At 44.3% G+C, this 16,589-nt stretch overlaps 1 pseudogene; it reads left to right on the forward strand.

Annotated features, from left to right (window-relative positions):
• Nucleotides 1–11,082, forward strand: part of LOC112320808 (sodium-dependent phosphate transport protein 2B pseudogene) — a 101,495-nt pseudogene extending 90,413 nt beyond the window's left edge.
• The last annotated feature ends 5,507 nt before the right edge of the window (nucleotides 11,083–16,589 follow it).

Below are 16,589 nucleotides of genomic sequence, written 5' to 3' on the forward strand. Positions count from 1 at the left end.
TTGGGTGACTTTTTCTCTCATCAGGTTAGGGAAATTTTCCATCATTACTTTTTCAAACAGGTTTTCTATCCCTTGCTCTTCTTCTTGTCCTTCTGGTATTCCTATTATACGGATATTGTTAAGTTTCATGTTGTCCTTCATTTCCCTTAATCCCTCTTCATTCTTTCTGAGCCTCTTTTCCTTTTCTTGCTCATTCTGGGTGTATTTTTCTACTTTGTCCTCCAGCTTGCTGATCAGATCCTCTGCTTCATCAAGTCTGCTTTTGATTCCTTCTACTGTTTTCTTCAATTCTGAAATTGTATTCTTCATTTCCTCTTGGCTCTTGTTGATAGTTTCTATTTCCTTTTTCATGTTGATGTAGTTTGCAGTGAGTTCATTGTAGTTTCCCTGTAGTTTCTGGTAGTTCTCTGTTAGCTCAGTGAGCTTCCTGATAACCATTGCTTTGAACTCAGTATCTGATAATTGACTTGCCTCTTTTTCAGTTAGCATTCTTTCTGAGCCTTCCTCCTTTCCTTTCATTTGGCGATTGTTTCTTTGTCTTCCCATTGTTTGTGAGACTCTTTTTGTTAGCCTCTGCTTCTTAAATTGATCTGTTCTGACTCCCTGGGTTTATGGTATGAACTTCTATGGTAGAATGCCAGTTGGATTCAATGGTGCCGTCTCCTTAATCTCTTCTGCTCACCGGCTTTGAGCTTACTTTTATGGGTCTAACACAGTCTAACTCTGGTCTCTTCAGCACTCCAGGTTTCATTGTCTCACCTGTGGGAAAAAGAGGAAGAAGGGGGAGGAAAAAGGAGAAGGGAAGGTAGGAGAAAGGGAATAGAAAGGGAATGGAAAGAAGAAGGAATAAAAAAAAATTGGAGGAAAGATAAGAAGAAGGAATTTTAACAAAAATTAAAATAAAACAATAAAAGAAGGCAGGAAGTAGGAGTAAAGAAGGTAAAGGATGGAAGGAAAAAGGAATAGAAAAAGAAAGAAGGACAGAAAGGAAGAAGGAATCCAGGGGGAAAGGAGGAAAGAAAAAATAGTCTTCTGCTGGCTTTAAATTGGTCAGTTTACTTCTGCTGGTCTTCCTGTCCGTGAAATGGGAGGGGGTGGTTGGAGGGATTGGTTTCACTTTTCTTCCTTCCTGAGCCACAGTCTTCGCTGTTGTTCAGCCTGCAGTCCAGTTCCTCAGGGTCCTTCTGCTCCCCACTAGGCCTTTAGTTCACCAGCTGTGCTGTCCTTGAGTTGCACCAAGTAGGGGCAACTCACACTCCCCCTTCTTGCTCTTTGCTCTCTTAGATGCTAGGGGCTCTTGGTGCTCCTAAGGGGTAGTTCAGCCCCCTACTGGGTCAAGTCTTTCCGGGGAATGCAGTCTCCCCTAACCCTGCAGCTCCCCTCTGCTGGGCGTTCTGCATTCCTTCAAGAGATCCAGTAGGCCCTGCAGGGCTCTGTGTGCAGGGACTAGATGGGAGTTGTTCAGAACCAGTGCTTTTAGGTGTGGTTGCAGGCAGGCAGCCAGGCCGCTGATCAGCTGATCTGCCATTTGGGCCTGGGTTCCTCACAGTGGGGTGGTCCACCGCTCTCGGCCTGAGTCACGCAGCTGGCTGGTCTGCTGCCTTGGGCCTGTGCGTGGGGCAGCTAGCCTCTGCTCCGGGTGCACACCCACCCGAGGTTTCAGGTGTGGGCCCCCAGTCCGCTAATCTGGGTGCACGGAACCGGGCTTCAGGTGAGCGCCAGGGCTGCTTATCCCATGTTCACCCTCCAGGAGCTGAGTGGGGAGGGGCGCCAGAGGCCGTGGCTGCTGTGGAGAGTTCTCTCACTAGCCGCTGAGTGCCTCTATTTTCTTTTTCTTTTTGAGGAATTCTTCCTATTCAAGCTCCCCTGGTCCAAACAAGCACCTGGCTGCTCACACAACTCAGCATGGCTCTCTCCCAAGAATCCTGCAGCAGCCCCTGCACCCGGGCTGGGGCTTCAGCCGCCCTGATCCTCGCGCAGGTCCCAGGGACCTTATTGTCCTTAAGCATTCTTCTTACTGTCAGATCTTTCAGTGTCCTCTATCTTTGGTCTCTGATCTTCATATATGCTGGAATACCGTTGGCTGTTCGCTCTGCTCCTCAGATCAGCTAGGTGTTTCACTGGTGTTGAAAGGAAGTTTACTCTGCTCCCACCCATCTCGCCGCCATCTTCCCATCCAGATCTAAAGCTTTGCATGCTATATGTCAGGCCCTGTTCTGAATTCTTCACATGTAATTATTCATTCAATCCTTGTAAGAACCAGTTCGATGGCAGTAATCATTCTTATTTTACATAAAAATGTTAAATAGCTATTAAAACAAGGGGGATTTAAAGCCAAACAGTCTGACGCTAAAGCTCAAAATCTTATCCACTATGGACAGAAAGACCTTTACAGGAAAAATATGGAAAAAGATCTATTTCCCTTCTTTTCTCTGCCCAACACAAGAGAATCTGATGATGGTAAGAGTTAAATCTCCCACCAGCACCCTTTCCTACAGCATTGGAAGGAACTGGGACACAGTCTCATGAGGGGAGATTCAACAGAAAAGATAATAATTCTCGTTCCTTTTTCTTCCCAGATGTCAGATGTTCACTCCAACAACAGGGCCATGGAAGGGGCAGACTTTGCTGGCCACTTCTGAGTGAATGCAATTCAGTCTCAAGAAAGCTAAGAAGTTGAAGATGAGAGCAGGCCCCCAAAGTTCCAATGTCAACTGGGAAATAACAACACTGAGTGGTTTCCATGACTGGGGTGGGGAGGAGAGTTTCTGTCCAGAAATGAGGTCTTTACATCCTGGGGTCACTGTGAGCACTAAAGGAGGTCTTGTCTGTCAAGTGCTCATGCAGGGCCAAGCCCAGAATGTGCTCAACGTTGGTGCTTGTACAATAGAATGACAGCCATTCTCAGTGGGCAGGTTCAGTGCCTCAGATCCGTCCCAGTTCTTACCCACATTCACTGTCTTATCTAAGTCTCACAGTTTCCCACAAGCATCACTGAAACTGTTTCTCTCTGGCTCTAAGCCACCGAGGTACAGATGGGCACCATAAATGGAAGGACACTGGACAAGCACTTTCAAAACTGACTAATGGTGCAATGAAGTGAACCCTAACCACCAAGTAGATGTCACAGATGGTCCGTGTTCTGAGCTCAGAGGAGACAACCCTCTGTGGGAGAAGTCATAATGAGTTTACAGAAGATGGGAGAGAGAACAGAATGGGACATAGAAAGGATGTGAGGGGACATCTCAGAAGAAACAATGGTACAGAAGTTTCAAAGTCAGAAGCCCATTATGAGTGTACAAGCCATTATGTCCCCAGAAACATGCTTTCACAAAACTGAGTCTTGTTCTGTTAGTTCAGGTCAGAAACTGCACTGATGTGCCAATGTGGGAAACACACTCATTTCCTAAAATTCCATTTTATTCTGTGGTCTTAAACTCAGCCTCCCCAGTCTCCCATTAAAGTAATTTCTCTTTCATAGTGAAAACAAAGTCTGACTTCCTTGAACTTAGCTTTTTATTGGTTTTAAGTATCCTCATTACTGAGCCTTCTTAGATTTTCTAATTTCCTGTCAGCAGTCATTTTTAGAATAAGGAAATTATTTATAATTTCAAAGTATTTCACTTGTTGTAGTTTCTCTTTCAGGAGGAGTGAAAACTCTCGTTTTTTATTCTGAAAATATTGCCCACCCCCCCACCCCAGTTTCATCTTTACCTGTTCCTCAGCTAATTTTCTGTGGACACAGTAATAGAAGCACCATGTTCTCTGATCTGCCACAATGTAAGCAAAACTACTACAGATTTTATTACATTCAGTAGGGAAAAAAAATACAGCTCTCATTCTCTGGTATTGCTTTTGCATTTTACACACAGGTGAGTAGAACAGCACTCTGAAAATACTCTCTATCCCAAAACAGGAAGTACCTGTCCCAGGGTTGGGGACCCTGCTCCTTCCTTGTGACCCTCACTCCCTCAGTGAAATGACAGTCCCAAGGGGGTCATCACTGTTAGTGGGTCTTCTCTGCTCCTTCACATGCTTTAATTTTTCCTGTCTCATTATTGCCACTGTCTTCTTAAGCCTTCAGAATTTTGGCATTTTAAAATTTTCAATGACTTTTCATTAAAAATATGGATAAGCCTTCTACTTTGTGCCCCTGCACAGGCTTTGTCAGCAGGTGAGCAGATAGTGCAGGAGATTTCAATCATCCTTGCCTCATCCCAAGGCTATGGGGTACCAGGTGGGGACAGCTGCATCTGCTCTTTCTCTCTACTCTCTGCCTTCCTGGTCTCACCCTCCAAATGACCAGAAAGGAAGCCACTATAAGGCTTACCTGTGTCCAAATATCCTGATGTGATTTTTTAAAAGATTTTATTTATTTATTTTTACATAGAGGGAAAGGAGGGAAAGAGGGAAACATCAATGTGTAGTCACCTTTTGTGCACCCTCCACTGAGGACCTAGCCTGCAGCCCAGGCATGTGCCCTGGCTGAGAATTAAACCCATGACCCTTTGGTTCACAGGCTGGCATTCAATCCACTGAGCCACACCAGCCAGGGCTTGATGTGATTTTTTTTTACATCACATCAAGTGTTGCTCCTTTTAAAACTAAATGCAGACATTAGATGTGGCATTTTCTTTTTCCTACTGGGGATTTCTGAGATGGGTCCAATCATGTCCTCATTGGACTGGACTCCCCAGTAACTGACTGGAGGTAACTTCAGCTTTCCCTGTCACCAAGTGTATCCTCCTCTGCTCCCTGGGCACCAACAGTGACAGCCACCCACATGGGCAGCTTTGGTGGCCTTGGGACTCAGTCTCCCCATGGGAAGCAAGCGGACAGATGTGTACAAACCCTTCTCTGCTGAGCCAGCAGCACATCATTTTCCCTCGACTTGCTCTGCACCCTGTTTGTGCACGCTGCTCACAGACAGACCTGGCCCTGGGCCAAGGCCAGGGCCAGGGATGGCCGGATAACCAACCATACTGAGCAGAGTGGCCCACAGTTCACCCAAAGATGCTGCTGTGCAAAGGGAGTAAGCTCAGTCTGTCGGAAGCCATTGTACAAATATATTGTATACATTGGTCTTTTTGCTTTTTCAGCCCTAACTGTTCCTCTGAGCAAAGACTTTTATCCCTTGTCCCTCTACACTGTCCCACAAGGATGTAAAGGCCCTGCAGAAGTGGGAAGGGGATGCATCTCTGTCAGCAACTGCATGGGTCATTGTCCACACAACCCACAACCAATGCTCAGTGGGCTCCATCCCTGTGCAGCCCCATTGTGCAAGAATGGACATTAACCCTGCTGGCTCAGAGCAGAGAGGGAAACACATTCAGCAGAAAGGGCCATCCTCCAAAAGGGGGTGAGACTGGATGGGCCTCATGCATGTCATGGATTGCACAGATGGAGAGGAGGGAATAGAAATTCTAAACATGAGAGAATAAATACACTAGCAAAGAGAGAGGCCAGGAAATGACAGAGTATGGCCAGAGCAAGATAAGCATGAAGAGCAAATGGAAGAGAACCACAAATAGAGTGCTGGAGGCCCTTCTTGGAAAAGCATCAGATAGGGCTCTCTTGTAAGACAATGGGAAGACATGGAAAACCTCCATGTCCAGGTCGCATAGTTCAACTAGACCCAGGGAGGTATGCATATCATCTTATTATATGAAATAACTTTTGTTGCTGGTAGGCAACAGATGAAAGCATTCAGTTATGGAATTACCCGAAAGACAAGAGGAGCTTTGTTGATATTGATAGTAAAGCATTAATATTATTTTCAAGTCAAGATGTAATAGCCTGTCAAGTCAAGACAGGCTAATAGAGACCATACCACTTTATGCCTATGAAACACCAACTTTTTCTATATCTATTTTCTAGTCTGATTAGTGAATTGTAGGAAAAATATTAAGCTGATTAACATATATTTATAACTATATGAGTTCTAAATCTATACATTTAGTGCTTTACTTTGGTCACATTGTTGAATCAAAATGCATACATACATGCTTTTAACTGGCATACCTAAGTTTTTAGATTGCATTTAAAGAAATGCAGGTAGGAGAAATATACATATTTTCTATATTTTCTATGGGTTTTTGTCTATATTATACCCTTAATGTTAGCAAGTTCTCAGTAAATAACTATAAAGTGCTTAGGATATAAGTGCTCTGGTTTCTGAATTGATATAAATTTCTGGGTAAATAATTTCAACTAATAATTTATTCTAGATTTACTCTGTGTCAGGCACTGTAATAAGCAGTTACGTTTTTACCAAAACCCTAAGAATTAACTACAATTACTATCCTCCTTATTTTATAGATGAACAAAGATTAAAAGAAGTTAGGCAATTTTCCATGGAGACAATGCTCACACACCAACACCACTAACTTCAGTCTCAGAACTGCTGTGACCAGCTCATCACAGCATGGCCTACTCACCTTCCCATGTAAAGGAAGATTTAAATAATTATATGTCAGAGAGAGAGAGAGAGAGAAAGAAAGAGGGATGATTAATATGAGCAGAGGAACTGACTCTTTCAGGCAAAAGCCAGGAAGGAAGACAAACATGGTTTGAGACCATGCCTGCCAGATTTAGAATTCAATAGAAACTTGGTCTGCGGTCTCAGGCATGATCATGGAGCCCTAATGCCCTGTCCTACCTATCTTTCAGCAAAAGAATTAATTACCTTCCCAAGAACTGCAGCCAGGGACACAGAAGAAACTCAAAAACTTTATTTTTGCATAAATGTTTGCTTTTCCAATGTGTGCATTGCAATGTGTGTATTTAAGCAGAAAGAAAATACAGAGGCTTTAACACCGTCATGGTGTTGTCTGGAGCTGATAGTCTGCAAATGTGACGCTTCTTCAAGATAACCTCACAGGATGGGATGGGATTCTGAGAGCGGCCAGCTTTTTAAGGGCATCTGAGATGTGTCTTAAATTATTCTAGCTCAGACACACTCCAGAGTGATGGCCCCATGAGGGAGTTACTTGAACAATAAGTATGGTTAACAGCAGCTTTAAACCGAGGCAGCTTCCAGAAGTCAATAGAGACAGGAAGAACCAAGCTGACCTGAAGATTCCTCCATACTTAATTGTTTCCTTCTGAAAAAAATGTGGACAAAGTATTTTCTGCTTTCTTACCTTTCAAAGGAGAGTGATACCTCTGTTTCTGGGAGTTCTGGAGATCTATGTGATTGGTGAAAAGGACTGAGGTAGTGATTAGTGCATGGAGGTTGCTTGACCAACATTGCCTTATTTATCTTGCTGTTATGTAGGTTTTTGTACTGAATTTCAAATAATCACATTCATCCTTATAAAATATAATAGATCAAAATTAGATACCTATCAATAAATTCAATGAAAACATAAAGCCAATGTGATATGATTAAAATGACTCTGAGGAGGCGCGAATGTGAGACTGGACCTGAGTCAGCTTCGTAAGGGTGGTGCAGAGGCAGGGGCCCAGGCAGGATGCTCTGGCTGTAGTTGGAACTCAAAGCAGCACCCTACAATGAACTGTGCCTTGTCCCATAGCCTCAGGAAAGTACTTCTGTCTCCTCTTCCTTAAAAGTCATTTGGACTGCTGAAGTCATTCGCAAGTCAAACATTTACACTGCCCTCCTATATATACATGCTCTTTCAACTTTGGACAACATTGTAACTTAATTCTGACTTTGTCGAGATCCAAAAAAAAAAAAAAAAAAAGAGGAAGATTGCTCTTGCTAACATGGTGGGCCTCATCAAATCAGCTGAAGGCCTGGACAATAAAATCTGAGATTTCCCAGAGAAGAAATTCTCCTTCAACACTGTAGTGGAAAAATCTTGTTTGAATTTCCAGCCTGCCCATGGACCTGCATACTTCACACTCCAGAGTGCAACATCCACTCTTGCCTCCTGTCTTTTGTGGCTTTTTGTAATCAACCACTCTCTGTTGACCCTATTCACTTCTCTAGACCTACAAATGAGGTCCCATATTATGTGTGTTCAGTAGCTTTAAGGTTAATTGTGTAGTAAAAAGCTAATTTTTGTATAAAATTGTGAATAGTTTATAAATCACTTTTCAAATAGTAGAATGAATCATAAGCCAGGAGTCAGAATATCTTCATTTTATTCCCCAGTTCTGTTATTATTGATACATGATTCTGTTAAAAAGTAAAAATTTCCTTAACCTTTCTTTCAGAAGTTGGGTTTCCCTTTCTTTAAGGTAATAAGGCTGTTCTTGATGTTCCTAAGTTCTTTGTTATTTCCAATATGGTTTATAATTCTATTCTATGTGACAACTGAAGCATTCTAACATCAAGAAATTTCCAGGAAAAAGAGAAATAAAGCACTTCAAATATTTTTAAAACCTATTTTGTAACAAGTTTAAAGAGAAATTTGCAAACCAAGTAAAAGAATCATATTTTTAAAAAATGTATATCTTGCAGAAATAGAACTAGTTGATTGGAGTTGTATGTGGGCCCGTTTTTCTTTACTAGAAAAGAGATATTTCTAATACTTGGAGATAATGAAATTTAATGATTAGCCTCAAAAAGCCATTAGTTCTTCCCTAGCTCTGCAGTTCATGTGACATTATATTAAGTGACCTTTGAGGTCATTTAATAAGTTTTGTTAGTATAAAAACCTTTTCTAATTATAAATCTTTCTTCTGTGACATTTCCCTAAACTTAAAATAATAAAAAATAATGACTTTCCTTCCTATAGTATTTCATTTTGCTTAGTTCATACTTTCTCATAGAAATAGAATTCTCAGCATAATAATGTTATTTATAATTTCTGCTGGTGAATTTTTCATCATTAGTTCATCTAATGACCACACAAACTACCACTGTAGCAAAACAGGCCCTGAGATCTCTGCCATCAAGATAGAAAAGAACTTTTAAATGGGAACTCTTTGGAGAAGAGAAGAAATCATGGTAAAGCTATTAAGTTTTAAGTATATCTGAATTCAGGCTATATCTTGGCTTACCCTGTATAAGGCCTGGTACCTTCCTTCTCAGAAAACAGCTCTTCCTGATTGCTTCCTTTCCAGACCGTGGCTCCTTGGCCAGAGGTGGAAAACACCCAGCCCAACCCCAGTAAATACATAAACGGGACCACCAGGGCTGGAAAAGACAAGTAGATCAGCAAAAATGACACTGGGAACATTCTGACCAAGATTGAATTTCTGCCATTACACTCCACCATGGCCCTGATTGAGGAGCCCACAAAGGAGCCCATGGACTTGGATGACCCTGGGACCTGCCTGAACTTAAGCCCCAGGGGATCAAGTGATCAGAGAAAGACACCAAAGGGAAGATTCTGTGTGTCTTCCAAGGGATTGGGAAGTTCATTCTGCTTCTAGGATTCCTCTACTTGTTCATGTGCTCCTTGGATGTTCTCAGCAGTGCCTTCCAGCTGGTTGGAGGAAAAATGGCCGTGAACTTCTTCAGCAAGAACTCTATTACGTCCAACCCCATGGCGAGGTTGGTGGTGACCACTATGGTGCAGAGTTCTAGTAACTTCATATCCATTAGTCGTCAGCATGGTGGCCACCTGACTGCTGATGGTGCGGGCTGTCATCCCCATTGTCATGGGAGCCAACTCTGGGGCCTTGATCACCAACACCTTCCTGGTGCTCATGAGGACAGGAGACTGGACTGTTTGAAAGGGCTTTTGCCAGGGCCACCGTCCACGACTTCTTCAAATGTCTCTCCGTGCTGGTGCTGCTGCTGGTGGAGGTCACCACCCATTACCTGGAGGTCCTGACGAACCTGATCGTGGAGTCCTTCCACCTAAAAATCAGAGAAGATGCCCTGGCATTTCTGAAAGTCATCATGGATCCCCTTACAAGGAAAATCATCCAGATGGATAAAAAAGGTCATCAGCCAAATTGCAATGAATGATGAAGCAGCTCAAAACAAGAGTCTGATCAAAATTTGGTGCAAAACTTTTACCTGTGTGACTCAGATGAATGTCACCATCCCCTCCATTGAGAACTGCACCTTCCCCTCCTTCTGTTGGACAGACAGTTTCCACACCTAGACCCTCAAGAACGTGACCCACCGGGAGAATATTGCCAAATGCTACCACATCTTTGTGGACGCCAGCCTCGCAGACGTTGTTTTTGGCGTCATTCTGCTGGCGGTCTCCCTGCTGCTAATGTGTGGCTGTCTGATCATGATTGTCAAGTTCCTGGGCTCTGTGCTCAAGGGGCAAGTACCTGTTGTCATCAAGAAGACCATCAACACTGATTTACCTTTTCTCTTTGCCTAGCTGACTGACTACCTGGCTATCCTCGTGGGGGCAGGCATGACCTTTGTCATTCAGAGAAGCTCTGTGTTCACGTCTACCATGACCCCACTGATAGGTATCGGTGTGGTCACCATTGAGAGGGCATATCCCCTCATGCTGGGCACCAACTTCGGCACCACCACCACCGCTATTATAACTGCCTTAGCCGGTCCAGGCAGTAGTCTGAGAAGCTCGCTCCAGATTTCCCTGTGCCACTTTTTCTTCAACATTATAGGCTTCTTATTGTGGTAGCCAGTCCCATTTGCCCCCCTGCCCATCTGCCTGGCCAAGGGGATGGGCAGCACCTCAGCTAAGTATCACTGGTTTGCCATCTTCTACCTGGTCATCTTCTGCCTGGTCCCACTGACAGTGTTTGGCCTCTCGCTGGCTGGGTGGCCAGTGCTGGTGGGTGTGGGTGTGCCCCTCATTCTCGTGATCCTTCTGGTGGTGTTGCTCAGGCTCCTGCAGTCCCACCACCCATGCATCCTGCCTAGTAAGCTCCACCCTGGAACTCCCTGCCCTTGTGCTTGCGCTCGCTGAAGCCCTGGGACCTCATGGTCTCCCTGGTCACCCTCAGCTGCATGAATCAGTGCTGCTACCGCTGCCACTCTTGCTGTCTGCTCTGCTGCTCCATGTGCTGCCACTGAAGCAAATGCCACCAGAAACTGAAGGAGGTGCCAGACATCCATATTAAGGCCCCTGAGGCCTTCAGTAACACCACCATGGTGGGGAGGCACAGGACAGGGTCCCTATGTCCCAAGTGAATGCCCTAGTCACAAACACCATCTTCAGCAGCACAGCCTTTTAGCGGCTGCCCCTAGGCAGGAAGAGGGGCCCCAAGTCTCATGTGCTCCCTCCTGGTTCTGCATGCCATTCTCCACCTCTCTGAGAAATGGTATCAACATCAGCTCTGACTCACTCCCGTTTGCACCACTGCAGCTAGAAAAAATGATCCCAGCACACATCCAACCCTGCACGCAGATGGGTTGGCCAATAGAATTTATTTTCAGACTTAAACCATCCTTTTCTGAAGTTCTAAAGCAGAGATTTGTGGGGGATTTTCAAAGATGTATTCATACACACATGCTTTTCTTGTGATAAAATTCTCCTTTTACCAAAGACTGGCTTCAGCCAACAGCAGCTGCCTCTCAGGTGTCTTGGCCCCAGAACAGTGCAAGTCAGGGGAAATAGACCTTGGAGAACACGGGCATGGGCCTTTTTCTCTTCCCAGTGCTCCCCAAGTTACATGACAAGGTTTTCTCACCTGGGCAGGTAGGGCTAGTCCAAGAATTTTACCAACTATGCCCCCAAGTTTCCAGGATGGGAGCCACATTGAAGCTGCAGAGAGATCCAGGATGCATTTTGGCTCACCTGTTGCTTCAACCTCCTAAGAGGAGGGTGGTCCTGTCCTGAACCGGTCAGATAGAGGATGAGTGGTGAGCATGGGGGATGGGGGAGAGGTTTCTCCACTAAAAGAGCTGAGAATTCTTCTTAATTTGGCTATTTTGGAAGCCAAATTGAACGTCATAGGTAAAGCCTAGTGCCACTTTTGGTCAGATTAAAAACATCCCTGTTGAGTCTTCTGGGGGGAAAAATACCTGAATTCAAAACAATATAATTTTTAAGTTAAAAATAAATCAAATACTTATATAAGAGTGTGATATATGAATTTTGTAACATTAAAAAAAATAACTAATATTATACATTAGAATTTACCAAATAATGCACCAAAGAATACTACTTTTTCAGGTTGTTAAAGGCATGAAGTGCCCAAGCACAGGGAGCCCTTGTCCAGTCAAGTCCATTGTTTGGAAAATGCTCTTTTAAGGTTAAGCAAAGGACTTCCCAGAGACTTCATTATGGCAATATGTATTTTGATGGTACAAGATGGGACCTACTATCTACGGCATTTCTCGAACCTATTTATTCATAGGGCTTTTCCCCCAGCCCCACCCCATTTCACAGAACATATTGCAATGTGATAAGTCTGTGAATAAGTATGATAAATGAAACCAGACTGTGAAATAACAGTTGAAAAAAAAAAAAAAAGTAATTAGCTGTTTAGGAGGAAGAAAAGAAGGGCTTGCTTCTATTAATGATGAGGCCAATGATGTTTGAGGGATGGGAAACATCAGGGCTTCTGAGGCAGAGGAGGATATCTAAAAAAAAAAATCTCTTAACATAAGCAACTGGAAGCCACTTGCTTAAACTCAGATGTGATTTTTTTTTTAATTACTATACTTGTTTTAATTTTTTTAATATATATATTTTTTTTTTCAGGGCAGTTTTTATTTTTTATTTTTTTTATTTTTTTATTTTTTTTAATATATTTATTGATTATGCTATTACAGTTGTCCCATTTCCCCCCCCACTCCACTCCATCCTGCCCAACCCCCTCCCTCCCACATTCCCCCCCCATAGTTCATGTCCATGGGTCATACTTATAAGTTCTTTGGCTTCTACATTTCCTACACTATTTTTACCCTCCCCCTGTCTATTTTCCACCTATCATCTATGCTACTTATTCTCTGTACCTTTACCCCCCTCTCCCCCTGCCACTCCCTTATTGACAACCCTCATGTTCTAGTTGTTTGCCTAGTTTGCTCTCGTTTTTGTTTTATGTGTGGTCGTTAATAACTGTGAGTTTGCTGTCATTTTTACTGTTCCTATTTTTGATCTTTTTCTTAGGTAACTCCCTTTAACATTTCATATAATAAGGGCTTGGTGATGATGAGCCTCTTCAACTTGACCTTATCTGAGAAGCACTTTATCCTCCCTTCCATTCTAAATGATAGCTTTGCTGGATACAGTAATCTTGGACGTAGGTCCTTGCGTTTAATCTTGGGTAATGTAATTATGATGTGTCTTGTTGTGTTCCTCCTTGGGTCCAGCTTCTTTGGGACTCTCTGAGCTTCCTGGACTTCCTGGAAGTCTATTTCCTTTGCCAGATCGGGGAAGTTCTCCATTATTTGTTCAAATAAGTTTTCAATTTTGTGTTCTTCCTCTTCTCCTTCTGGCACCCCTATAATTCGGATGTTGGAACGTTTCAAGATGTCCTGGAGGTTCCTAAGCCTCTCCTCATTTTTCCAAGTTCTTGTTTCTTCATTCTTTTCTGGTTGAATGTTTGTTTCTTCCTTCTGGTCCATACCATTGATTTGAGTCCCAGTTTCCTTCTCATCACTATTGGTTCCCTGTACATTTTCCTTTGTTTCTCTTAGCATAGGCTTCATTTTTTCATCTGTTTTTCGAATAGATTCAACCAAGTCTGTGAGCATATTGATAACCAGTGCTTTGAACTGTGCATCCGATAGGTTGGCTATCTCTTCGTCGCTTAGTTGTATTTTTTCTGGAGCTTTGAAGTGTTCTGTCATTTGGGCCATTTTTTTTGTTTGTCTTGGCTCGTCTGTTACTTTAAGGGGTGGAGCCTTAGGTGTTCACCGGGGCGGGGTAATGCTGGTCACTGCTCTGTGATGCTGTACGTGGGGGCGGGGCCGAGAGGGAGCAATGGCGCCCGCTTCACTCTCCTCCGGATTTCAGTCTTTCACTCCGCTACCCACAATCAAACTGGGCCCCTCTGGTGCTGGTTCCCGAGTAAGTGGGCCTGTGCACACTCTAGGCCCCTGTGGGTCTCTCCAACAACCTCTCCTGTGAGGCTGGGAGTCTCTCCTGCCGCCCCAACCCCCAGGGGCGCTTTCAATCAGAGGTTCGAGGCTTTATTTCCCCGAGCTGGAGCCCTGGGTTGCGCAGCGGTCTGCTTCTCTGCCCGCTGTTCGTCCGGTTTATCTGTGGGCGAATGTGGTGCCGCAATGTGCTATCCGCCACTCTGCCTGCCCCACTCTCCGCCACTCTGAGTCCGGCCCTCTGGGTTTATCTGTGCAAATGTGGGACCGCAGGGTCTGCTAGTGCTGGGACTGCCTGCGCCATTTGTCCCACACTCTGCCAGTCTCAGTCCCGCCACAGCCACGAGAGTCCTCTCCACCCCAGTGCCGTCTCCGCCCCTCCTACCAGTCTGGATGAATGATTATTTTTTGTTTCCTTGGTGTTGGTCCCCCTTGCTGTTCGATTCTCTGTCAGTTCTGGTTGTGCGAGGAGGCGCAGTGTGTCTACCTACGCCGCCATCTTGGTTCCTTAATATATTTATTGATTATGCTATTACAGTTGTCCCATTTCCCCCCCTACTCCACTCCAACCTGCCCACCCTCTCCCTCCCACTTTCCCCCCCTACAGTTCATGTCCATGGGTCATACTTATAAGTTCTTTGGCTTCTACATTTCCTACACTATTCTTACCCCTGTCTATTTTCCACCTATCATCTATGCTACTTATTCTCTGTACCTTTCCCCCCCTCTCCCTCTCCCACTCTCCTATTGACACCCCTCCGTGTGATCTACATCTCTATGGTTCTGTTCCTGTTCTAGTTGTTTGCCTAGTTTGCTCTTTTTGTTTTAGGTGTGGTCGTTAATAACTGTGAGTTTGCTGTCATTTTTACTGTTCCTATTTTTGATCTTCTTTTTCTTAGGTAACTCCCTTTAACATTTCATATAATAAGGGCTTGGTGATGATGAACTTCTTTAACTTGACCTTATCTGAGAAGCACTTTATCTTCCCTTCCAATCTAAATGATAGCTTTCCTGGATACAGTAATCTTGGATGTAGGTCCTTGCGTTTAATCTTGGGTAATGTAATTATGATGTGCCTTGCTGTGTTCCTCCTTGGGTCCAGCTTCTTTGGGACTCTCTGAGCTTCCTGGACTTCCCGGAAGTCTATTTCCTTTGCCATATTAGGGAAGTTCTCCTTCATTATTTGTTCAAATAAGTTTTCAATTTTTTGTTCTTCCTCTTCTCCTTCTGGCACCCCTATAATTCAGATGTTGGAATGTTTCAAGATGTCCTGGAGGTTCCTATGCCTTTCCTCATTTTTCCGAGTTCTTGTTTCTTCATTCTTTTCTGGTTGGATGTTTGTTTCTTCCTTCTGGTCCACACCATTGATTTGAGTCCCAGTTTCCTTCGCTTCACTATTGGTTCCCTGTACATTTTCTTTTGTTTCTATTTGCATAGGCTTCATTTCTTCATCTACTTCTCGAACAGATTCAACCAATTCTGTGAGCATCTTGATAACCAGTGCTTTGAACTGTGCATCCGATAGGTTGGCTATCTCTTCCTTGCTTAGTTGTATTTTCTCTGGAGCTTTGAAATGTTCTGTCATTTGGGCCATTTTTTTTTCTTCTTTTTGTCTTGGCATGTCTGTTACTTTAAGGGGCGGAGCCTTAGGTGTTCACCTGGGCGGGGTAACGCTGGTCACTGCGCTGTGATGCTGTATGTGGGGGAGGGGCCGAGAGGGAGCAATGGCGCCCACCTCACTCTCCTCTGGATTTCAGTCTTTCACTCCGATACCCACAATCAAACTGGGCCCCTCTGGTGCTGGTTCCCCAGGGGGTGGGCCTGTGCACACTCTAGGCCCCTGTGGGTCTCTCCAACGAACTCTCCCGTGAGGCTGGGAGTCTCTCCTGCTGCCGCCCCAACCCCCAGGGGCGTTTTCAATCAGAGGTTTGAGGCTTTATTTCCCGGAGCTGGAGCCCTGGGTTGTGCAGTCTGGTTCGTTCCCCGCCGTTCGCCTGGTTTATCTGTGTGCGAATGTGGGGCCCCGGGGTGCTACCCACTGCTCTGCCTGCCCCGCTCTCCGCCACTCTGAGTCCGGCCCTCTCAGTTTATCTGCACAAAAGTAGGGTTGCAGGGTCTGCAAGTGCTCGGACTGCCTGCCCCATTTGTCCCACACTCCGCCAGTCTCAGTCCTTCCACGGCCACGTGAGTCCTCTCCACCCTGGTGCCCGTCTCTGCCCCTCCTACCGGTCTGGATGAATGTTTATTTTGTATTTCCTTGGTGTTGGACCCCCTTGCCGTTGGATTTTCTGTCAGTTCTGGTTGTGGGAGGAGGCGCAGTGTGTCTACCTATGCCGCCATCTTGGTTCTCCCACCCAGATGTGATATTTTCCAAATGAAAAATTGTACAGGAAAGGTAAAGCAAAGGAAAAAATCCTTGCTATGATATTATGGTGACCTCTTGTGGCTCAAAAACAAAATGACCTTTCAAAAAAGTGCCACCTTGGCCTGCAAATATTTTGAAGCTTAAATAACATTTTTCAATGTTCACCCAAACTAGTACAAATGTTATCTCTTCAGATTGGTACTAGAAGAATCCCCATCTCATAAATTTCTGTCATGGTTGGACTTCTGCAAAAAAAAATGCATTGCGCTGGTGAGCAGAAAACAATAAAGACAGAACAAAATATAAAGTATAGTGAAAAATAATCATCTT

This window comes from Desmodus rotundus, chromosome 8 (genome assembly GCF_022682495.2).
Source record: "Desmodus rotundus isolate HL8 chromosome 8, HLdesRot8A.1, whole genome shotgun sequence".
In the NCBI taxonomy this organism is placed as follows: Eukaryota; Metazoa; Chordata; class Mammalia; order Chiroptera; family Phyllostomidae; genus Desmodus; species Desmodus rotundus.